The 25,753-nt window shown below is 37.3% G+C and overlaps 1 protein-coding gene across 4 annotated transcripts in view; it reads right to left on the minus strand.

Moving 5' to 3' along the window:
* LOC410317 (small conductance calcium-activated potassium channel protein) overlaps nt 1-25,753 on the minus strand; it is a 228,054-nt gene that overhangs the window by 86,464 nt on the left and 115,837 nt on the right. The window contains exons 1-2 of one of the 4 annotated variants that reach the window (XM_006566312.3): nt 22,927-24,020; nt 22,637-22,840 (exon numbers count right to left, since the gene is read on the minus strand). The exons of the other annotated variants lie outside the window; for them this stretch is intronic. The gene's annotated coding sequence lies outside the window, so the exon portion shown is untranslated. Of the gene's footprint in view, nt 1-22,636; nt 22,841-22,926; nt 24,021-25,753 lie in introns of those variants that run through there. 4 annotated transcript variants of the gene reach the window in all.

The following is a 25,753-nucleotide window of genomic DNA, read 5'->3' on the forward strand; positions in this document are numbered from 1 at the left end:
CTCGTCCGCGATACAAATATTCGGACGGAACCAGCTAGCCGAAATCAACGACGGGGAAGGGTAAGTTTAATTTTATCGCTGGACGACACACGATTCTGGAATCCAGGGGACCGCCGTTGTTCTGTCCAATCGTTTCGCGGTTCGTTGGATTCCGTTAATTACGCACTTTGCATGAATTCGGTGAGCGGTTTTGGTGGTCGAAGTCACGAAAACGCATCTCGATTTCCGGGAGAAATCCGGGGCGATCCAGAATTACCGCGGTTATAATATCGTTATTCTCGTTCGAATTGATTAATCTCGATTGTTCGGCAATTCTCTTATCTTATAGATTCTCGCCACGTCTTTTTAACTTCGCACAGGAAGTGGAATTTATGGTATTTTATTGTTACGAGCATCTGCGGCAGAGAATTTATTGGCGTTACGTTATTGGCGGAAAAGGTGGATGATAATTCATTAACAGGGAAATTCGAGGATTAATTGGAGGAATTGCGTGGACCATGTGTTTCCTTCTCTTTCTTTCTTTCGGTCGTTGAAAAGAGAGAGAAAAAGAGATTCATTGAAATCGTAAAAGAAGAGAATTAAAATTTTTTCGTTTCTCTTTTTTGCTTTCCCGAATTTCTCTGGTAGAAGAAATTTATTTAAAATCAAGAGAAAATTAAAACCAAAATTGACAATGATTCAACGAAACGTTGCCAATTTAGAAGAATATTTAAATTTAATAATAGATCGGTTGAGCATCGTTGATAAGTAACGTTGTTATAAATAATTCTACATAAAATTTAATTTTATCAAAAAAAAAAAATTGATAATCTGGATCGATCAAAGGATCGATTAAACGGAAATTCGAGTATTTTTAATATGAAATATGATCTGAAATTCAATTGGTTGATACAAAGCAATTCGAGAAATAGATGATAATCATAGTTCTCCATTGTATGAAATTTCACGCGAATCGACGATACATCCGTCCGAAAACTATTCTCATTTCTGGAATGAATCACGCGTTGAAAACATCGTGTTCCAAATCACTTTCTCGTTAAACGTGCCATCTAACAACCATGGTGAAAATTCATTCGATTTACCTTGACTCGAATACGAAAAATATTCCAATCTATTTTCTCTCTTCGTGAATCATTCGAAGAAACAACGTGAATTTGTGCGAATTTTTTCTTTTTAACCTCTCAGAATCGAAGACACAATCGTGACAATGCGACATTTCATTCCTTGTCCCACATTTCTCTAAAAATAATTCGTTCGAAAACCTGCGATATTAAGGATTGAAACGTTATTTCAAACAGATTTAGAGAAATGAATAGAAACGGACAGATGATCTTCGACTTTGTTCCATCTTTCATTTGCCATCCTTGGACAAGATAATCTCGCTAATGGAAGTCGAACGTGGAGTTTCAGAAATGACGAGACAATGGACGAAAGTGCATCGAGGATGACCGATAATTCGATTTCTTCACTCGATATTATATTCTTTCGTGTTCAAGAAAAGGAACAATATCTTCTTAATCTTTTCTCAAAATGATAATTATTACGAGGAAAGTGTATCGAGGATGAAGCGGAAACTTCAATTTTCTCTCCTATTCGAGAAAAATTTTTAAATCTCGATTCTTATTCCCGAGGTCGGAGTCAATAAGCGAAAGCATTTGGCCAAGATATTCCTCTTTGGAATATCTTCTCGAAGATTAAGAGAGATCTTCGTCTAATTTTATGTATATATTCCATAATTCAATGAGCCTCTTTGCATTTTAACGCCGAGAATATTTCCCGTTCATTGAATTTTGACAGCCTTTTAAACCAACTTTTCGAATGACATCCCCTTCTCCCCTCCCTCTCTATTAACTTTGCACATTATTCGGATCGTGGAATGATATTATTCTTTAATAAAATTCTTTAATAAAATGTTATCGAAATTTGTTAGGAAAAGATGAAGAATAAATTCACGTATACGCTACACATAGTTAAAAATACCATTTCCAATTTTGATATTCGAAATTATCGATATAAGAATTGATTTTGATTTATTTTGAAACGTATGCGAATAAACTTTCTGAACTAGCAAAATCTGTTTTTATTTATTTATTTATTTTCTTTTTTTTTTTATAAATTTTTGAATTGCAAATGGACATCCAAACTTTCAGTATATGGAATGTATCGAATTTAATGAAATAAAAATAATACATTTTGAAACACTAAATTTAATGCGAATCTCACGATCACGAGAGTAATCGATTTATTTTCTAATTGGAAAATTCGCTTGTTTTTTCCTTCTATTTTCAGTTCTATCTTTCGAGTATGAATTATCCTCAATTATCCGCGATATTTCGTTTCCTGAAAGAAAAAGTGAATCTCTTTTCCAGAATTTCTTTATATCTATCAGAAACATTTATTATATCACTTATCGTAATTCGTTCAATATTTTCCACGTGGGTCTTGGCTCGAATTAATAATCAAAGTGTGCAAGTGTGCATTATACAATTATTAATACAATAGAAATTAAAACACTGAAAGAAAGAGAAAACAAAGATGAACGAAAATTGTTCGCGAAGATAAATAATTGATATAATGTTTAATTGCGATCAAATTAATGTTTATACATATAAAATGCCCATTTCCAGTAAAATATTATTATTATTGAAACGAGTGATTTTTACTTCAAAAATATACGTGTGTTATTCATATCCCATCTAAATTTTCATAATAAAAATTTCATTTTGCGGAACGAAAGAAAGAATTTCACGAAATTTTTCATTGTTATTATTTTAATTATTTCGTGAAAATATTTTATAATTATACGATATTTTTTTTTCTTTTTTTTTACTTCAAGTGAGCGTTAATAATAATATTGACAATATTGCGAGAGAAAAAGAAAAATTTCCATAATTCCCCGTTTAATTTTATCGCAAGATCTTACGTAGATCCCTAGTAGTACAAATGCTTTATGATCAGCCAACCGTGTATCACATACAACAAATCTTGCATAGATCACAGTGATGTATATACCATATATTTTAGAAAACGAATTAGCATATGCCAGAAGCGTCTACATCAACACAGAATTCCTCTAACCTTTCATATCGTGGAATGAATGAAACCGTGACCTCGATTGTTCTCCTCTGACTTAATCTCCATTTCATAAAATAGTCGCTCCATAAGTAAATTGCCAGTCTTTATGTATTTATGGATAATATTTAAACGCGCGGAAAATATACATGATACACAAAATACACGATATGCAAAATAAAAGATTCGCTATGATATTTGGGGGATGGAGAGGGGAGAGTGAAACGAATCTCTAGATCCCTATTCCTTCGGCACTTGTCAGTAAATTGAGTATATGTATGCAAATGCGCATTGTCTTATGAATATATCAGGAAATAGAACCTAAATACAGATTTGTTTCATCTTGTAAATATTTCTCCATTCATTTCATACATATTTATACGATTTAAATTTTCCATAAATTCACGAACAAAAGAGATCTAGAATAGAGAGAGAGAAACAGAAAGAGACCTCTATTTTTATTCAATTTTGCGCACAGCGAATCTTTCTTCTAAACTTATTAAATAAAAATTCGGCACCGAAAATAAATAAATCTACACTTTGATCCGAAATATGCACGCACTCCAATCAGTAAGTAATTCCACGCAAAATATTCTGGAGAAAAATTCATAGAGGAGAGTGAAAAAAGATTCGCGAAGGAACGATATGATTCAATAACATCCATCCTAGCCTAGGATTGGTCAGTTCGTCGAGTAACACATTTTGTCCACTCTTTCCGCCTTCTTTCTCTTCCTGTCTCCCGTTATAAGAATTTAGGTCACCGAATGGAATCGTGAGATATTGCTTACGAACCAAGAACAGGACGACGCAATCATCGAGCCACCTTTCCCCATCTATCTTCCTTTTTGCGATTCTCTCTTTTCCTTCTGTGGTGTAGAAGAACACCAGCCGCGAATCACTTTCGCGTACTTTCACTATCGACAAGATTCTCTTTTTGGACCAAACGCGTGTGAATCGATCGAATTAAAACGAATTTTGAGTTTAAAGCTTTTCTTGCGTTGAAAGAAAGAAGTAAAGTTTTTTCTTTATACGTTCTTTTTTTCCTTTTTTTCCTTTGTTTTCCTTGAAAAATGATTCGTCGAATCTTTGCACCGTCAGATGATTACTTTCAGCGCGAAGTATTCTTCCTGTAGAACTCTCGAGAATTGATTTTGAGATAATTATAGGAGATAAAGTAGGAAAAGTAATTAAGTAATTTGAGAACAAGATATCTTATGGAAACGTTTTCTACAATTTAAAATTTCGATCGTATATTAGATCGAATAATTTATAACTTTCGAGTTCTTTCGCAATATTTATTCAACTTCTCCTCCGGTTATTACATTTTCCCCTATATTGCATATTCCCGGCAACGAAACTCTGGTGCCATCTTTTGACACTGATCCGTTTCATCTTCGTTAAAGTAGTTTCTAATACGTTTAATATGACCTCGCTTATAGTCCTGGAGTTGGTTGGTACCATCGAGATGGTTCAAGACTTCAATTTAAACGCGTGCGTAATTTCAACTAATAAAATCCAATTTCTCCGATAAAATTTTCCTTTCTTTAAACTCTTATCCATTTTACTTTACTTGTTTCGTTCGTACGAACATTGTATCCTTTGAATATATTATATATAATCGAAATGATTCTATTTAAATTATGAATCATCGAATGATCAAATAATCATCTGAATCGTCTTCGAATGAAGAATGGAAGAAAGAATTTTTAACGATTTCGATACGACACGAAAGTTATCGTTTTCAACTCATGTTTTATTTCTCTGACGCGAATTTAATCTTCACGCTCGATCTCGCGCGAGTAATATTCACCATTGTTGGAGGGAATCAAAAATAAAGGGAAGGAACAGAAGAAAACAAGGATCAAATCAACGAACGTTTTTTATCCACGTTCGAACGAGACGGGAGCTAATTTTCAGCTCGACTTCCTTTTCCGTTTCGAATACAAGTCCCCGCGTATTTGCTCTCCATTGTTTCGCCTGTTATTCCAAGAGGAGAAAAATATTCAACGCGGAAACGTTATTGTCACTCGCCGAGAAAATGATCACGACAATAAATACGCGCTTCTTCCATTGATTCATCCCCTCTTCCGATCATCCCTTTTCCTTTCGGATCATTGAATATCACGTTCCATAATAGTTCTTAAGCAGACACGCGATCAAAATCATTTCCTCGATAATTTCTCGAAGATTTTTCCTCCTTTCGGCTATTTTAAACGAGAAATAAATCTTCTTCTTCGACGTCCTCTTCAATAACATTGGTATTCATCAAATTTTACATGATAGATACGTGTAACTCTTTTGTAGATATTACTATCTTAGAATATTTGGTTACAATTATTCATAAAATTTTATATTGTACGATAACATGTATGTTACAACGTTATGTATATAGCATTGATATTCATCAAATTTTACATGATAGATACGTGTAACTCTCTTGTGTAGATATTACTATCTTAGAATATCGTAGAATATAATAATAGTCCATTTTGGCTACAATTATTCGTAAAATTTTATATTGCACGATAACGTGTGTGTTACAACGTTATGTATATAGCATTGATATTCATCAAATTTTACATGATAGATACGTGTAACTCTCTTGTGTACATATTACTATCTTAGAATATTGTAAAATTTAATAATAGTCCATTTTGGCTACAATTATTCGTAAAATTTTATATTGTACGATAACGTGTGTGTTATGTACATTACGTAATGTTTTATGTATGATGTATAAAACATTATATATAATTTCAAATATCGTGCGTTGATTGAATATCCCGAAGATCGAATATAAGGACGAAGAGAGGGGTGCTCGATCGAAATGGAGATGCTTCGTATTCAAATTGGAAGGAAAATGGGATACGATTCCCCGGCCAGGTTTCATCGATATTTCGTTTATTCCTTCGTTTTCCCCTCCCGATCGATATCGCCGCCATTGAAATTCTGGCCGGAAGCTCGCTCGGCTCGCGTTATCTCAATCCTTGTCTTCGAATTTATTCAATTTCCTCCGATTCTTAAATTACACCTCAGACTAGATTAGCCATCTTAATGCCTCCGGCTCGAGGAGGGTAAATGCCGGGGATCCAGATTTATAGGGGCGCGTAACGATCACAGGTTTTCTGTGATCGCGAACATCGTTCCATCGATCAAGTTTCGATAAACTTGTACAATTTAGGATGAAAACTTTCGTTTCGTGAGGAATTTTCAACGAATCATCGAGAGAAATTATCTTGGAAATTATGATTCTCCAAAGGGAAGGATTTATGTTACATCCTTTTAATAACGAGGAAACAATTAATCGGTTTCTGCAGCAATATATATAAAGATATTGAAGTAATGTAGATTTTTGCGAAAGATTTTGAGAATTATTTTCATTGAAAGGATCTTGAAAAATCTTGAATTGAATTGAATTCGATTGGAATAATTATAATATTGCAATTATTTATGAAGTTATATCCGATGGATGGAGGGTGGATGTCACGAAAGTTGCATTAAGCGAAGATTTTTAATTCTCTTTCTCCACAAGAGATTATTCGATCAGACGTTTCTCTCTCTTTTTCTTTCTCTCTCTCTCTTGGAAAAGGCAAACCGACGAGTCGTCAACCACTTAATTAAGTTTATACAGCGCGACGAGGTAATCCACGAACCCAGGAAATCATCTTAATAACTAGCCGCGGCTAATTAAACTCAAGAGAGCCCCAGGGATCCGCCGGTCTGTTGCTTAGAGTTTCTAACGATTCAAAATCTTCCAGAGAATTCGATTTCCCCTCCCCCTTGAAGTTTCTATTTATATTTCTATTGTCGCGCTTCGTCGAACTGAAAGAAAAGGGATGGTAAATTTGTGGAGAAAAAAAGTAAGCTTGTTCAACAAAGTTTTCTTCTATCATCCATATTTTGTCTAATTAGAAGATGAAAAATTCTTCGAGGACGTGGCAAATAAGAAAGGCAATCAAGAGAAAATAACAGAACTAGTTATCCAAGAGGAGATATTCGATCGAGATGTGTGCACATCTTTCGTGTAGATATTGTGAATGTGATGAATATCGTGGCAAAGGGTTGGCAAAGGGTTAATATCGAGACTCTCGTCTAATAATCTTCTTCGTACAAATACGCCCCCGTATGATGACTTGATATGTCATCTGTTGATATACTTCTTCTGTTATTGAAATATTGCTTCTTCTACTTTATAATCCGAAATTTCTATTAGAAATTTCTTCATCAATTTTTATTTTCCTTCCCTTTACGTTTCGTTTGTTGCTCGAAATTATTGTGCGAAAGGATCCAGATAACCATCACTGTAAAGTAATACTTAATGTTAATAGAAAATATTAATGTTTAATGAAAATGGACATAAATATAAAATATTTATATAATCTCCTATTTCTAAATAAATTTATAAATGAATATTGTTACATTTAATTGTTATGTTGCACGATTCTTTCGTTTATTTCCTTTCTATTCGTATTGAAGAAAAAAAAAATAATAAAAAGGAAGAAAATTATAACGCGAATGAATCGCTATTATAATATTTAATAGAAATAAAAATTTTTATATAAACATATATACAATTATTTAATCCAATAAAATTTAATTCTTCCTTTTTAATTCTATCGCTGTTGAATATATTTTTTGTTTTCTGAATTACGAAGAATTGACGAAGAAAATATTTTACTTGGATGCGTTGAATGTAATTTTTATATACAAGATATAGGAATAGTTTTCTTACGTGTCGGTCAATATATAAAGTTTCATCAGAAACAGCGTGGATCCTCGAACATGGGGTTACGAGTGTTTGGCGTTCAAATAGAGGATAAAGAAAGGGGACTGGCAAGAAAATACAAAGGGTGTCTTTGTGAAGGAATGGCTATTGCTTTTACTGGTAAAGCTTCGAAGTGGATTTTTGAGTGGCTTTTGTTTCCCACCTCTTCCCAAAGAACAAAGTGGGATATCGAAAACTCGAGGGTGGATTCATTTTGTTTCTCTGTTGATTCGTTGTAATAATACCTAGAAATAATTAAAAAAAAGTTACTCGAAAATTCCACCTTCCTTTCCTCCTCGTATAAATATTTGCAATCACGTTCCTATAATTCGTTACGAGCAATTCAAAAAAAATATCTTCGAGTTTATCTACCGTCTAAACGAGACTCCATTTTGAAACTCGATATTTTTCTCTGAAAATCTTATTTTCTTCCATCCATAACCGGAATCTTGTTACGTGTGATACATATATATATATTTAATTTTTACGTTTGTTTAAATGAAACATCGAATGAAATTTTATTTATCAAAGAAATACACAGTAATTCCGTTTATTAAAATATTTGATCTTTCTCATCATTTAAAATTGTAAAATATATGTACATATATATATATATATATATATATATATATACATATATATATAAAACGAAGGAGAAACGAGGATACTGTTGTCAGTAACGAATAATCGAATTAATCGAATCGAAAAAGGGCTCAAACGAGGGAGAAAACGAATCCAAAGAGGAGCAAACTTGCTTGTTTCGATGACAAAGTGACAAAGTTTGCCTCGAATTAAAGGGATCGAAGAAGTTCGATTCGAAGTTTCGAGTTTCTGTCTAAAGGCAAGAGAGAGATATACTTTCCACGTTTTACAAAGGAAAGGAGAAATTTAATTATCGTAATATCGCGAGTCGATTGTTTTCAGCTGCATTCGCTCGTTAAAACATCTTTTCCACCTTTGGAAAATAAACTTTATTTTCAGTAGCAATTCGTAGCTTATTTCGGCCCGCCCTGTCGTTTCTTAAATTGATTAAATTTCACGATTTAACGAGCGAAAATCTGTGCCGAGGACCTTAATACAATCTTAATACGGTCTCAACTCGTATTTTTGGACCAAGAACCAAAGTTTTTTTTTTGCAGGGCGTGGGAAGACGCTTCTTCGATCGTGACTCGAGTTTAATTTGGAAGAAAATTTTTTTTCAATTCCAGAAATTGAAGTTTTCGTGCAATTTTTTAAAATGTTAAATTTTCACGGGTTAAATTTAAATTAAGAGGTAAGAAAAAAAGTGATTTTTTTTAACGATGATAAAGAAGAATGAAATATCGAGAAATATATTTCTGGTGGATTATTAAAAGGGAGAAGAGTTATTGAGTTATTCATTTTTTCCATAATTCTGTTAACAGCATTGCAGTGATAAATATTCTGGCAAGCTTAGGTAATCTAGTTGCCAACGATACCAACAATGGCGATTAATTTTCATTTTTCATGCATAATAATTCAAAATTATGTTTAATAAGGATTTGATTAACGAAGATGTGTAATTCATTTTCATTCGTGTAAAGTACGAGAAAAGTTATCAGTTTTAATTCGATTTTAAAAGAGAGAGAGAGAGAAAGAGAAAATTTCATGTAAGATGAAATTGGTCATGATTAACGAGAACTCTCTCTTATTATTAACCTCTTCCCCCTTTCATTCTTTCTTTTCATTAAATCTCAGCCATTTCTTCTCATTAAACAGCAGAAGGAGGAGTCATTTTTTTTGAATCAATTTAATATCAACGACAAAAGAGTCGTGTGAAATTTTATCAAACGTTGTTACTGTATTCATCTTCTCTCGAATCAAAGAAAATCGCACGAAATCTCCAACATATTCGTTTTTATTCTCTCGACTCTATCATGTTGCGGAATAATAAACGATTTTTATTAAAACCAAATATACTTCGAGTTGAACGACAAACGAATGAACAGCGTCGTATGTGTGAAAAATGGGAAATGTATTTGAAATTTTGAGTGCATGGCTATCCAATAATAATAATAATAACAACAATATTTGAAATTTATTGGAACGAAAAATAACATTTCGAAAATTTTAGGTCTTTCGATACAAAACGATCTCTTCTATCCCTGATTCAACGCGCTGCAAATATAAATACAAACTTCAAAAAAGTTAAAGACATGTATAATACGAAAAATAAAATATCCAAAAATGGAAAAATAACATTTTGAAAATTCTCAAAATTCCAAACATACGTTCCCGTTCGCAGTTATCATCCCCCGAATACTCTTCCAAAGCATCCTCCTTTCTCCATCCCCTCTGAACCGAGACATTAAGGCAACGAGGGCATCCTGAAAGTCGAAGGCGGAACTCGCCTTCGAAATAATTCACGGCCTGGCATTTTTGAGAGCGCGCACAATCTTCCCTTTGCTCGCGCGTGGAATAGGAATCGCCATTTCTCTGCCCGTTCTTTTCCACCGTCGACTTTTTCCACGCGAGCCCCGGCCGACCGCGCGAAAAAAGGCCAACCCTCGCCATTGTGCGCGGATATTGTGCGAGTGCGCCCTCTAATTTGCATACGAATGAAATCCGTTAGCCTCGAAACCAACTCTCGCGAAAAAGATAAATAAGAAGAGTTAGCACACGTTCTGTGTACACGAATGACGCGTTGCACGCCTTCGAATGGTGTGTCGTGTGTGCAAAATAAATCGTGCGACGTGGATGATCTTCTTCTGATTAAAAAAATGTGAGAACGATACTCTCTCCTCCTGGAAAATTTTTAATACAGTTTTTTTAATTATCCTCCCAACGTTAAAAATCGTGGCATTAATTTTAATTTAAGTAAGATACTTTACAAGATTGGAGAATATTTGCAGAATGTGCAAACAACAATTATTTCCATCACGATTGAAATTGGATTGCTTTCAAGGAAGACGAGGATGATAATACGATAATCGTCGTTAACGAGGGGTGGCTTTTCGTTCATGAATTATTTCTACAAGTATCCTTGATCCCTTAAGCCTTTTGGCCGGTCTGCAAGATATCGCACACTTCTAGCCACGCTTCCTCGAGTTGTCATTTAAGAGAGAGAGAGAAAGATGTCCTTTCGAGAAGTGGTTTTTAAGGATCGTTGACTACAATGGCGAGAACGTTTCGAGATTTTTATCTCGTTCCCCACGATTTATCGATCCTTAAGATCGGGTTATTATTATTTAATCGTCCTGGATAATTAAAGATGACGTTGACGAGACGTTCCTCGGGCAAGGATGCTCTCCTCTACGTTCCTCGATATCACCGAGGACCAAAAGTTTTCTCATAAAGAAAGTTTCGGTATCGCCCCCTTCTAATTCCTCCAAGTGCCTCGATCGGGTTCGACAACGACCAAGATACGAGAAAATCGAATCGATATGTATACGAATTCTCGGGATCTTCTTGGAAAATATAGAAAATTTTGAAATTTCCGAAAAATCAAAATCTCCAACATCCTCAACAACTCTTTTCCACTTCCAGAGAAACAATTCAATCCGAAAAGACAATGCAAATTACGGATTATTAATTATATCATAAATTAAAAATAGAAATTCCTTAAATGAAACTTACTCTTCCCCTCGAACGCTCTTTGCCAAAACTCCTCGATCGACTATCCGACACGGAATACACGAAAAAAAAAAGAACGCGACAGATAATATTCCAAGATCCACTCGTCCGTTCTTCCTCGTCCAACCTTTCCCCTCAGAAACGGAGAGAAAGGAAGTGGAGAAAGGAAGCCTGTAAACTTCTCCCCAACTATCTCGGGTTGCTCGCCGATAAACGCGGACATTGTTTCCGCGACCCGGTTCGCATCTCGGTGTCGCAGCGAGATGATAAAATGTCCCAGTTCCAGCCCCGCGGCCCGCCCTGGCTCGCATCAAACTTCCTCCTTCCTTCGTTTCGCGGAACGAAACCTGGACGTGCCCTGACTCCGGACACGGCCGAGCCTGCGGACCAGAGGCCATTCGGAGGCAAATTACCGAAAAGCGCTTGGCAACGCGACCGATCTCGTTGGCCGATCCGCGAGCCAATAATTCGCCTCCTCTCTCCTTGCGGCGGCCTTGCAGCACAGGCGGACGTGGCTGAAATTTCGAATCCGTTCCCTTGATTGTCGCCTGTCCACGGGTGAAAAGGGGAGAGCGCGACGCACGTGCGATAAATAGGCGAGGGAGGTTCGTCGAGATTCTAATTTCTTCTTTTCTTTCGTTTGGTATTTGTTGTTATTGTTGTTGTTGTTGTTGTTCTATCGAGGAGGATAGAAGAGTATCTACGAGCGAGATGGTTGACAATCGATAATAGGCGGTTATGTAAAGGATTCGTATATCGTATTTCTGGGTGGAATTATTTTCGTCGTTGCCCATCGTTTATGCAGTGTTCATCGATTTTCCATTCTTTTTCTCTCTCTCTCTATTTTAGATTTTATAATTCGTAGATTCAATTAATTATTGGAATAACGGATTATAAAATATTTGGAAATTATTGTAGATAGAATTGTTGCAAAGAAGAAGAAGAATGTGATTGTTTTTTGTCTTTTGATCGTGAGATCATTAAGAAACTCGTGATTGGGTTAACATACAGGCGAAATAATCGGACGGAAATTTTATATTGTTCGGATTGTAAGTTTAAAAAGTTTATAATTTATACACGTTTCTTCTCTGGTCGAATTTCGGTAATAAACGAGTTGGGGAAATTACCCGACGCCTGACCAAAAAGGGGTAGTGGGATTTTCAAGTTTTGAATGAATACAAGAGCCGATAGGGGCGGTACAGTCCTCGAATTAAAAGTGGAAAAGTTAGGTAAACACGAAACGGCCTGGCGAAAACGGAGAGACGTACAAACATTGGCAATTTCGAACCTCTCTCCCCCTCCCCTTTTTTTCTTTTTTTTCCTATGGACACTGGATCCTTTTTAATGAAACTTTTTTTTGGTGTTTCGAGTTAAACAAAAAAAAAAAAAAAAAAAAGGAAACAAGAATTGGGACTTTTATCGACCTTTAGCGAATAATTCTTCAAAAATTATTAGACGCAATTATTGTAAAAGAAGAATATTTCTATTGTTTTGTTCTTTTTTGTGATCGTGTGACGTTTTCCCAGAAAATATTGTATTTCATTTAACGAATATCGATATCGTTAATTTTATTATGAATTCGTTTCAATTTTTAATTTCACGAGTCCTCGCATTTCTTCGCAAAGTTCGCAATTAGTAAAATAGTATTCAAGGATCAGATTCTACGAAATGTTATTTCTCCTGCTATGATCACTCGTATCGATCATAAATTTCTTCGTCTCATTTACTCTGCAAGAATCGATATACACTTTACTACAAATTTTTTGTATTAAGAGATCCAGAAGTTTATACTTTCTCGAACTTGAGCTATCTTGCTTTTCAAGTCGGAGTTCTGAATTTGTAAAATCAAACCATCGTATTCCAAGAGTAAAATATCGGAATTCCCGACAAGATTCTCCCTTTCGTCGCCCAGTTTCAAAATCTACCTAACAAATGCCGGCCATAAATCAATCTCTGGACTTTCCTATTTCCTAAAACGAAGAATCCTCTGACCTACATCTTTTCAAGAACAAATCGCGACTAATAAACCAACATATCATCTTATATGTATATATACACACGAATCATACCTCTATTCGTTCTTCTTTCGTAAAAATGAGAATTCGAATTGGTTCTATGCGTCTCAAGATACTTGCAGAAGCGAAGAGGAATATTAGACCCACTCAAGATTGGGATCTGAAGACTCGATCAATGATTCACAGTGTTCTTCGTTGCTTTATTCTTGTCACTTCTCCCTTCTATTTTTTTGCCAATGGATTCGAAAGCAGTGACGACAATTTGAGTGTACCTAACGAAGAGAAATATTAGATTATTCGAGATTTCGATCCAAAGACTTTCGACGAGAGAACCTAGATATTCAAAGTGTCCTTTTTCTTCGTCCTAGTTGCTTTGATCCTCTCATCAGTGGATTCAAAAATAATTCAAAATAACAAGTAAACGTTACAAAAATATCCATTAATCGATAAAAACAGATATAACGGATATCGATCCCTTCGGCGAAAACACGATTGCGCCGCGTCTTTTCTTTTTCTTTTCAAATCCACTGTTAGAGAGGATGGTGGTACACAACAGATCCGACAATTACCAACCTTCTCAGTGACATTTACTCGTCCCTTCCTCCTCAAGTCAGATCCGTCGAGGCCCGGATGTAGCAGCAGCAGCTTGCGCGCGACAACTCTGTTTCTTTATCGCAATGATGCACTTCACTGAACGTGCCGCGTCCCATCGATCTCCTCATCGTAGCCTCTCCTCCTGTTCTTCCTGATCGTCCGTCAGGAATATAAACCAACGATACGTGCATCGCTCGAAAGGATCAAACCGTGCACGGCCCAAATCGAGAAAGCCCCCTTCCCCTTCTTCGAGGATCGATCCGATCTCACCGGCTCGCATCTTTTCTCTCGCGAGCCGGTTCGAAAATTTCCTCCACACCCCTCTCGCCGACTTTCCACCCTCTTCCGCTTTCGATCGCTTCCGTCCCTATCAACTTTCATCGAGCTTCCTCTCCCTCTCCACGCTCGCAGCTGATATCGATTTATTCCTCCTTCCCGCCTCCGCTTCCTTATCTTCCTCCCAATGCCAATGCTGCTCCCTTCGTTCCGCCTCGATTAATATTTTACAATTTTATCGACTGGCATCGCATCGTCCAACGGGTCGACGCGATCGTCCACGAAGAATTCACACGCGAACGTGTCGCCTCTGCGATTCTCCTTTCCTTCAAATAATCCTCTTTGGATCACTCTGTAGGAGGAGGGATGGACCTTCACAGTGAATGGATCGGTCTTCGAAAATTTATTTTTCCATGAAATTTTGCGAGATCGAGATCGAGATCGAGCTCGAGGGGCGGAGTTGCGCAAGTTACGGGGGAGAAGAGGGAAGATTTGAGGCGGCCTTGGAAACAGTGCGCTTAAAACTTGACGATGTTTGACGGAAACTTGTCTGAGAGGATTGTACTCACGGTTCAACTCTCTGCGGTTCATAAGGGGGTAGCTGCGTTGTAGCTTGTGTCGTAGCTTGCGTCGTAGACCCTTTGTCTCGTCAAGATGGATGAGATTTACTTGGCGAGTTTTAATACGCGAACAGCGGATGTGATGGATGCATGTTTAGATTCGTCCTATTCGTTGAGGGATATTGACAGATAAATTGGATTAACATTCTGTATACGTATTGATTCACTCGCTATGCCTCACTTTGAATTAATTCGAAATTCTCCTTGTTGAAAATGGAAGCGTGTTTAAGAAGATGTATAAGGAAAAAGTAGCTAATAATCATACGATCGCGTTAATTATATTAATTTTTTGATTATATTTTGTTCGTAGTTAATAACGAGTATTTTAAACACGTGAGAATTGAATTGACAAAAATTAAACAAGTATTTCAATCGTAAATATAACAAAGGAACGAATGAATATATATACCGTGAAACCATTATATTGTAACTGGAATACTATTAAATGGATCGCAGAATAATTTATTAATAAATTATACACTCACTAATTAATGATATCATTGAATTGACATATTACAAATTGCATTAGGTTAACATTAATTTTAAAATCTCGTAATTCGATTCGAAATAGAAATAATTACCTGGTGCAAAATCCAGAACAAAATTATATCAAATTTTCTATCAAAATCCTTCCAAACATTTGAACTTTTCGAAACAGTGTAACGCGTCAAAATCATCCCACGTTCCCCTAAAAAAAAATATAAAGATCATTAGTATAATGATCAGGGCGAAAGATCGAGATTTATTTTCAACAGATCGATAGAGCGTTTCTCTATCCATGTCACACGTTGACGAAACAACGTTTCTCTTCCGGTGCGGCTATTTTTTATTAATGGTCGAACGGAAAATTGCGTGATCCGGACATAAATTGTCCTTTTTCATCCTCTGTCCTACTCTCTCTTCCGTGTCGAATCGGCCGCTCCCTCTCTTTCCATCCAACACACGTGCACAACGATCCATGTATATAATAAACGTTGTACTATGAGAAGCATCTCGGAGGATTAATTCTGAATCGCTTTTAATATGGGCGTTCGATGGACGAATGAAAAATTTAAATCGTGCGAATTATCTTTTCGGGCAGAGACGGTTCTGAAAATAACTTCGCCAATTCCGGGGCGCCCTGTGGTTTTTTCGCTCGGGAGAGGATAATAAAATATTCTTTTTTGACGGCTTGGCCGGCGTCTCTGCGAGAGACCCATTTTTTAACGCGAAAACGATGAGAATTTTCGAGAGCAAGGGGAAAACGTTGTTGTTGAATGCTCGAAGCTCGAGTGTAATTTATTCTTCTTCTCTTCTGATCGTTTGAATGCTCGATTTTTGTTTTTATGAATGGAAATATGGAGGGAGAGAGAGAGAGAGTAAATATGACAAGTCGGGATTAAAATAAGTTGAAGCGGTGACAAGTGGTCAACAAATGAAAAATTGAAGAGCCAAAATGATCGGTGTTGTGAAACGTATTGCAAAGAATTTGAAATTTTTGCTGTATATTTTTCCTCGCTCGTCATCTGATTATTTTATTTCTAATATAATTTATATAAAACTTGTCGATTGATTGTATATGCAAGAAAATACCGACGATCGATTATCTATCAATTTCAACGCGATACAATATTAAAATCTTTGAAACACGATTACCAAAAATACAGTCGGAAGATGAATCGCGGAAATATACCGGTAAAAATCTACGAGCGATAAATCACAGTCGGAAACGTGTGTGCGTCGACGAAAAGAAGATAGATAGAGAAGAAAGGAAGGGCGACAAACTTTTTCATCACCAATCTCCTATCGATTAACGCGTTTGCAACGATCCATCTCTCTCTCTCTCTTCCCTCCTTCTCGTTCTTTCCTTCTTCGCAAGGAAAAATAGTCTCTTGATTAAATCCTAGCCGGTTTTTCGTTATAGCAACGCTATATTTCATCACCATGACGAAATCTTGGCACGACGTGGATGACATCTGGATCGATCGAATTTTTTTCCCCCTCGCAGCTCGAAGCGGGCTATATCGATAATGAATCGATCGTAAAAAGAAGAGAAACCAACTATCTTTATAAATATTTGATCACCCGAATTTCGCCTCATTTTATTTTTTTCACGGATCAACCCCCTCTTCGGTGTCGTTTCGTTCCAGTCGTAAATTCGTCTCGTGTCGCAACGAAACGATATCTGCAATCCCTTCCAAACCACAGTTTCCTTTTCTTCCTTCAGCCATTTTTCAATTTCTCTCTCTCTTTCCCTCTATTTCGCTGGAAAAGACCCATCCACCCCCTTCCTCGGTTCCGGAAATAAAACCGAGAATAACGAGTTTATCGATTTCGCGGGGAGGAGGGGGTGTATATGTGTGTGTAAGGATCGTTAAAAAAAGCTTTCAAAGCCTGAGTAGTAGTTTCAACAAACAAGAGGGTACGCGTTATGGATTTCCTTTCTATGTTTCAAACGCATCCCTTAACGGTGTTTAAGAAACACGAGCTTCTTTACCGCTGATCGAAGAGGGAAGCACTCGTGGAAAAAGTCAGAGTTCAACGACGAGGGTGCACTTTCCCTCTCCATGTGTGCACACTGGTGTAGGGAAACTTTTTTTACTTTTTTTTCTTCTCCTTTTTTTTTTTTTTTTTTTGCGTAATGCACCGTTTTGCACGGAGCACGGATGAATGAATTACATTGTTCATCGGTCACGTTATTTTATCCGAGTATGTATTTTACCGATGAAAATAAGGTTAGTAACGATAGGGGAAGGGGATGAAATTGCCGATTCACAAAGTATTTCGGTGTGACGACCGATTCTTTTGACATAACGAATTTATAATTAAAAAAAAAAAAGAATCGAAGTTTAATGCATTATTTAAACAATATTGGAATTTTTTCGAAATTTGCGCAACTCAAGAATATTTGGAAAATAAAAGAAATAGAAATTATTATTTCATCCCTTTCATCTTTTCTCTAGAAATTATTTCATCCCTTTCGTCTTTTCTCTAAAAATTATTTCATCCCTTTCGTCTTTTTAGAAATTATCCTTTTTTTTTTTTGCGCTTATATAGTTCTCGTGAATTCAGATTAATAATAATTTGTCACCTTTTCCCATGTTGCGTTAAGGATCGATAAGGGGAATCGATATAATCGTCTCGAAACGAACGTTTTATTGGTTGAAACGTAAACGTAGGGGAAGGAGGAAGGGAGGGAGATGCCGACAGGATTTCCCGAGACACGACCACTCGTTTTTATCCTAATGGGGACGAGGAGAGAGCTCTCGTGTCCCTTTCGCTTCTTCCTTGGAATCTTCGGGTATCAATGGCGTATCAATATCCTGTATTATTTTTAGAAGGAATCCACGTCTCCTTCTTCGTGTCTTGGTTTTATTATTACGCTCAAAATGTTACACGAAATTAAATTTTTTCCCTCTTCTTTAATAGTAGCGTATCTCATTCAGATTCATAGCGTTCCTTTTCTTTTTTCTTTTTCACTCCAGTGGTAAATTCATTTTATTTCATTTCTTTTTTTCTTATATTTTTCTTAAATTAACGATTTAAGAACTATAATCTGGAATTTATTATTATGAATTATTGTAATTAGACAATTTTTTTTTTAATAATTAGATATCATTTATCGAGAAATATAAATATAACATGCAAAAATATGCGAGATAACTTTGAATTGATTATATTACAAAAATGAAAATTCCCATGAACCAATTTTTTTTTTTTAATTCTGTAATAAATATTTATTTTTTAATAATCTTATCCTAGATGCTACAAGAAAATGAATAATTCATTTATTTGTAGCATCATTAAAACGAGGTATGGTTTTCAATTTTTCATTTTTCCGCAATTACTAGAAAAAACGTACCTACTTTTTGACAGAATTAAGAGTCGACTTTTCACTAACGCACAGGTCAATTGTTCTAGCGTTAAAAAAAAAAAAAAAAATCGAGGAAAAATGGAAATTCGAAAATATAGTGGCTCCTAGTTTTAGCGCTTGCCTTTCTTTCTTCTTTTCTCGCTCGAAAACGTTACTAATTAAGCTAATAAATCCCCGCGCTTTTTTCTTTTTTTCTTTCTCCGCTCTAAATTTCTCTAAATTCTTAATTAGATTGGAAATAACGTGTTTCAATACTTTCTTTTAGGAAGGAGATTGAAATCTAACTAAGAATTTCAACTTTGGCCAAAAAGAAACAACGTAATAGCTGTGTTCCACGATAATCCAGTTAAGTAATGGAAGAAAAACCACCGTTCTAATAGAAACATCGCGACTAATGGACAGAGTAGTCCAGACATCTTGGAACTGTCTTTAAAAAATTAGGTCACCGATTAGAATACGTACAATCATGATTCTCGTCACAGAATCGTTTAAATCCGTTTAAAAAGACTGGAAAAACGCTTTAAACGCCATATAGAAAATTAAAAATTTTTCTATATTCTATTTTAATCAACAATGTAAAATATAATACATTCTTTTTTTTTGAAGAAGAAGAAAAAGAAGAAATTTTGTATTCTTTCGTACTGGAAAAGGATGTACGAAATGTCAAGAATAGAAGGATTACGAACAAATTATAACACATAACACGTGAAAAGGTTGAAAACGAAGAATTTCATCACGCTGTGTAAAAAAACAGCTTCACAAAGCAATTTCATTTTCAGACAAGTCTAACACGAATCAGAAAGCTAGAGTATAATTTAAATAATTATCCATCCGTAGGAGAAATAATTATTTAAATCAGATATGAAGGATCAATCTCGTTAATGAGATAATTTAATCTCGATTGAATCGCAATCTTATTTCTAAGATCTTTGTCACGGATCTTAAATTAAGGAAATGTAACTTTTTGAAAACGAGAATGTCTATTAATCTTTACTTCTCAAACAACTTAGGTGCGAAAGTTATTTTAACGTATATCTTTAGATTTAGCGGACTCTATTTCAAGTCATAATATTTTCTTTGCTCGTAGAAATTTTGATAGGGCGCCTCTTTAACGTAAACCCCTCGTTGCTTAACAATGATGATTCTTTTATCAGCGATTAATTCAATATTCCTAAGTAAAACTTTATTACCTAGTTAAAAGGCGCCGAATTAATTTAGCTACCTCGATAAAAATACCGTTCAAAATGGTATATTTTACTTTTACACAACTATAATAGCCACGATCTCGTTTTACAAAAAACAAAAAGGGATGATACCTATCCTACTTTTGCTTAAATATTACAATTTCTCGAAAATATAAAATTCTCTTTAACAAAATGTCACCATTCCAAAGCCATCTTTCACTTTTCATTGCAATTATCGAATAATTAATTTTATCAATTCCTTTCAATCGATATAACGCGTAAAAAGAAAGAAAAAGAAAAATTTCAACAAAACGAAATGATATATCCTCGAGAAACATATTCTTTTTACCACTTTTCTAAAATACGAATGAATTACACACAATTTTCCTGCGATGAAAAAGTAAAGTTTCCTCGCGTCGTTTTCCAAACAAATCGTTGCAAAACGTCACGCGATCAAAGAGGCGAGCAGCTTAAATCTACCCTATATAATACCCCTGTCTCCCGAGTTCATTAATGTTAATGCACCCCCGATACATCGATACGTCGTCGCGGGGATGGAAATCGACGGGCCATTAGCAATGACGGTAATTTTACTAAAATCTCTACCAGGTCCACGTTGGATAAACACACACGCTTCGCCACACACACACACACACAACGTACACCACGTGCACACGCATACACACACACACGTCGAGTATGGAAAGACGCGAGTAGACGGTGGTGCAATTTCGCCGAAGGCCGGCTACGGTACTGCAATTAAGTTATGTAATGCAATGACGCGGCTCCTCGTCGATTCCCCGTAAATCGCGATTCGAGGCGGACTTTATTTAGAGCGGCGGACGTCGTCCAGAGGCTGAATTTAAACGGGCGGTCGACCTTGATTCCGCTTTAAATCAATTGGAACCGGTGCGAACGGCGAACGGTTGCCCGCTCATTTCTCATTTCTCTTTTTCTCTTTCACGGAAGATTTCGACTTCTCACGGTAAAAAATAAACATACACGCGCCTATTGCCCGTATACAACGAGGGATCGATTCTCGAGAGGCGAAAAAAACAATCGGGAGGCCGGGGGTTGCATCTCATCCGTGGCGAGGAGAGAGAAATAATGGTTGGGTTAATGGTGAGTAGTAGATGGTGAGTTTTAAATCGATCTCGAAATTTCCACGATTCGAGGATATTTCTTAGAGGTTAGGATTTTGGAAGGTGGACGAATGCAATGCAAATTATTTTGTTAAAATCGCGGGAGAAGGATGGATACGAAACATCCCTTCCCGTTTGTTGTTACCTGTTATCGTTATCGATGTTGAAATTGATGCTCTTACAAATCGAGAGAAGTGATGGTAATACGATCGCGATATTGATCTATACGTTTTCCTTTCTTTTCACTAGTTTTTCGATGAATGGAAAGGAGAGTAAGTTAAAAAAGTTACAAGGAATTTAACAACAATTTACGAATTCTACGAATTAATCCTTTAACCTGATAAAAGGTTAAAGTCTCTTATCTGCTCGATAATAATTTAGCTTATTTAGCTGCACGATATTCCCTCGAAATTTAATAGACTAAACATCTCGATTATAAACGATACGAAAGGTTTCGTTTGGATCAAAGACAATTCTCGTAGAAAGGTATCGAGGAAACATTATAATACGGATATAAACGACTTTGATCTCTCGCCATTCGTTAAATCGTAATGACAAGTTCAAGTGAAAAGGTTAACCGTCGAGGGATCGGAGCGGAAGAAAGGGAGAAATTCTGCCGATTGATCGGATTGATCGGATTTGTCCGCTTTGCCAATTAGACAAAGAGCGAAATATTGCGCAAGAGGGACGAACAATCGACATCGTTTATTTTATTCGATATACAAGGAACATTGTTATTCCATGTCAGGTTTTATAACAACAGGTTCGTTGTGACAGTGAAATGCCAGCTAATTGAAGACTGTTACTTATTCATCGAAGGGGGAGGGGATTTCTTAGAAATTATTCAACGGAACGAGGACTGATCTTGACTTTCCTCGTCACTTCCAGAAATAAAGTTTCTTTCGGTTTTATTAATACCAACGAACCGGACACACAGTGTCGTTTCAAGGTTTCAATCGAGACCAGCAGGAAATGTCTTGTGTCCTTGCGAATAATTGATACATTGCCTGGCCAACAATTTCTTTGATCGCGTCTTTAATTGCTGGCAGACTACTACTTTTATCATTTTTACTACTAGTGAGATTGGATTCGTCAATCGTTTTATTGCGGTTATCTGGTATTGGACCAACTATTCGAGATTATTTACCGTGTAAATGTACTTGTATACACGAAAGGATAATACATGACACGCGAAAAAAACGCGATAGTTTAATCAAGAGTTAATCGAGCAATTATTTCTATTTCCTAATCAATTCATCATAAATCTGAGTTTACTTATTGTAATTCCAATCTTAAAATTTTCACCTATCAAACGTGTTACTTAAAATAATCGCGAAAACATCGAATTTCATCGATCAATCATCAAGAGTTCGTCTCAAGATTAAACCATCATACAAACGATCTTTCCATTCTTTTTTCCGCCTTTATCTTTCATCACGTTAATCTTAACAATTTCCACGATTCGAACAACCATATAATCACCACTTATATAAACCCCCCAATTGATCATTTTCATTATATTACCTTCGCTAGTTCCGCGATCGCAAGAAGGGGATCCAAGCGGGGGTGAAATCATAACTCCTCTCTGACGTGCACTCCGAGATCATCCGTCCTGTGAAGCGGGGCAACTCTCGGTACTCGAGTCACGTCATCGAGGGCACGTCGAAGAAGGGCGTCGAGAAACGTCTCACAAACGATCTACGCGTCGTCGTGTCGAACATCGTCGCACTGTTAAAAAAAAAAAATTCCCTTTCCTCTCACGTTTTGGAATCACGTTTCGCGAGATATATTTTCGCGGTTGAGGAGATGCGCACACTCAACTCAGGTGTATCAGGTAGTTATTCGGTAGTCTCAGTGGTAGTAGTAGTAGTAGTATCTTCGGTCGTTCCTTCCCTCGATCCTGCCCGTCCATTTCCCTCCCTCTCTCTCTTTCTCTCTTTCTTTATCTATCTACCTCTCTATCGCGCACCAAGGCAGTGATCGACGATATCCGGTTGCGGATCGCGGCCACTCAGTTCGTGGACGACGCTTCATGAGACGAATCCAGGTCCTGGAATCCGGAGGGAACAACACCACATCGATTAAGAAACGTGGATAATTTTATTTCTCTTGATCACCGGTCGACAGCCAGCGTCCAAGGGGATCCTCGGCGATCCCTCGTCCTCATCGAGGAAAGGATCAAGGATCTTTCTTTCTTTCTTTCTTTCTTTCTTTCCCTCTCTCTCTCTCTCTCTCTCTCTCTCTCTCTCTCTCTACGCGTGCACTATTGGTCCGTGATAACACAACAAGTTCACTGGTAACCTCCTTGCGGGGTCGCGGAAGCGGTTTCGAGCGCGCATTACGGCTCCTTCGCCTCGTAATCACACAAGTGAGAAGTGATGGAAATGAAGTGAAAAAAAAAATATCGGGAAGAAAATCGAAATATATCTATATATACATATATATATAAATGTATATATATGTATGTCACTGAGGCAGGATCGAAGAAGAAGAAGAAGAAGAAGAAAATGAGGAAACCTAATTCAGAGAAAGAGAGAAAGGGGAACAAACAGCGAGAAACAACAGTGGGAAGGAACGGGGAAGAATTTGGAAAAAACGGATGATACGGAGAAGGCCTCGCGCACGAGGGCGAGCGACGAGGATTGCGCGTTTGACAGGCGGAACAGGGGGTACACACGTATCCCGAGCGACCGACAGGGTGAGGCTGATGGTCTCCGTCTCGCGCGGCTCGGCTCTGTGTTGCTGCGGGATGGAGATGACGAGAGAGACGAGGTGGTGGGCTTGAGAGAGAGTTGAAGGGGGGCAAGGGAAGGAGAGAGAATGAGCGAGGCGAGGCGAGGCGAGCGAGAGAAGCGTCGGTGGTGAGCGTCCGCCCGCTGTGACGCTCCCGACAGGACTGCGTCGGTCCCCATTTATTCCTCCTCTCCCTTCCGCCCCCTCCTGATCCACACCACCGCCTACCGAGCAGGCCACCCTCGCACAACCAGCCCCCTCCTCTGCCCTCCCGCCGCCACCTCGCGCGCCCTCCGCCTTTCGCCCCTCTTTGTGTTTCCTCTCCCCTCTGTGTATCGCGCGCACACCCCTCCCCCCACCCTCGTCTCTGTTTCGTCTTCTACGCTTCCCCTCCTTATCCCACCCTCCACAGCTCGCCTATCCGTTTCGTCGTCGCTTTTTCTCACTCCTTACGTTCCAACCGTGAAAACGACGATTTTCCGTCTGTTTCTCTTCCCACTCTGTCTTCCTTCATCGTCATTCCCCTCCTTTCATCGAGCAGGATGCTTTCCCCCCCTCTCCATTCTCCTCGCGAACCGCGTGTAAACACGTCTGCGTGCCTGGTTAATTTTCCTTATCTGAGTGGCCGGTTAAAGGTTGGGCAAACGGTCGGTTAATGGGCTAATGAAGGCCCTTCTCTTCCCCTCTCGAATTGCACTCTTGTTTTTTTCGTGTGTGCGTGCGCGGTAGTTGGAAGTGGAGGGAGGAGAGGAGGGTGTGCAATTCGAGAGAATGTTACTTCAAGGGATGGAGCTTATGTTCATAAGATGTCTCAGGTAATTGGAATTAAAAATTGATTAACAATAAATGATTCTTTTGAGGATGAAAGGTTTATACTTTACAATTATTGGAATTAGAAATAACTTAATAAATATGGCGTACGTACATCATGTTGAACGGAAGAGTTTATTGTAGAATGATGTAATTTCCGAAAAACTCCATATTTCGATTATTCAAATTAATATGGATGCCTTTAGAATTTCCTTCTTTTTTTTTTGTTATCCGTTAAACGTGCACCCAATCTTGTATCGAGTATATGGGAATTAGAACGATGTAACTTCCCGCAAAAGTATTTCGATTATTGGATACTTGGAATTAAAAATACACGATGTTGTAAAATTCTCTTTCCCCTTTTTCCTTTTTTCTTCTCTATCTTATCCAGCAACCGTCCCATCGAACGGAGAAAATGTGGTACTGAACGATGTAACGATTCCACGGATGGAAACGTTCCCCGCCACGAGGTACGTCGATTATTGGAATCGAGAATGGCCTAATAAACATCTCTGAAATTGCCTCTTTACTTTTTCCTTTCGCTGGAACCAAGAGAAGAGAAACGTTGGGTACGTTACAACCGGGGGTTGAGACGCTGTTCCCGCCATAGGGTAGCTCGATTATTGGAATTAAGAAGGAGGCGTGCCTGTTAATGAGCCGATTCCCCTTCCGTCTTCTTTCTCCGAGCAAGTGGAAAATGGAGATTGTTCCTGAGAGGGATGCAGACGATTGGAATTGTATATCGGATGGGGATCACGGGTTTATCGTTGGATTTGCGTACAATCCGGTGTAAATTTGCTCCCTGCTTTTCCATAATTCGTTCGAAAATATGCCTTGTTCCATTCCAATTGGAAATTGATAATGAAAAAATTGGTGTACGATTAAAGTTACTTCCTTCGAATTTATTATGCTTCGGGATGGGAAGGAATATTTATCGCTAAGATTTATTTTGCAAAGAAGATAGTTCAATCGGATAATTATCGATAAGTGGATTCATAATGATTTTATTGTAAGTAAAATCTCTTCAAGAAGAGAGGAAATTGATTTTTAAATCGTGCAATAATTACAACGTTCTGATTATTAATCAATCATCCTGAA

Source organism: Apis mellifera, linkage group LG11 (assembly GCF_003254395.2).
Source record: "Apis mellifera strain DH4 linkage group LG11, Amel_HAv3.1, whole genome shotgun sequence".
NCBI classification, from domain to species: domain Eukaryota; kingdom Metazoa; phylum Arthropoda; class Insecta; order Hymenoptera; family Apidae; genus Apis; species Apis mellifera.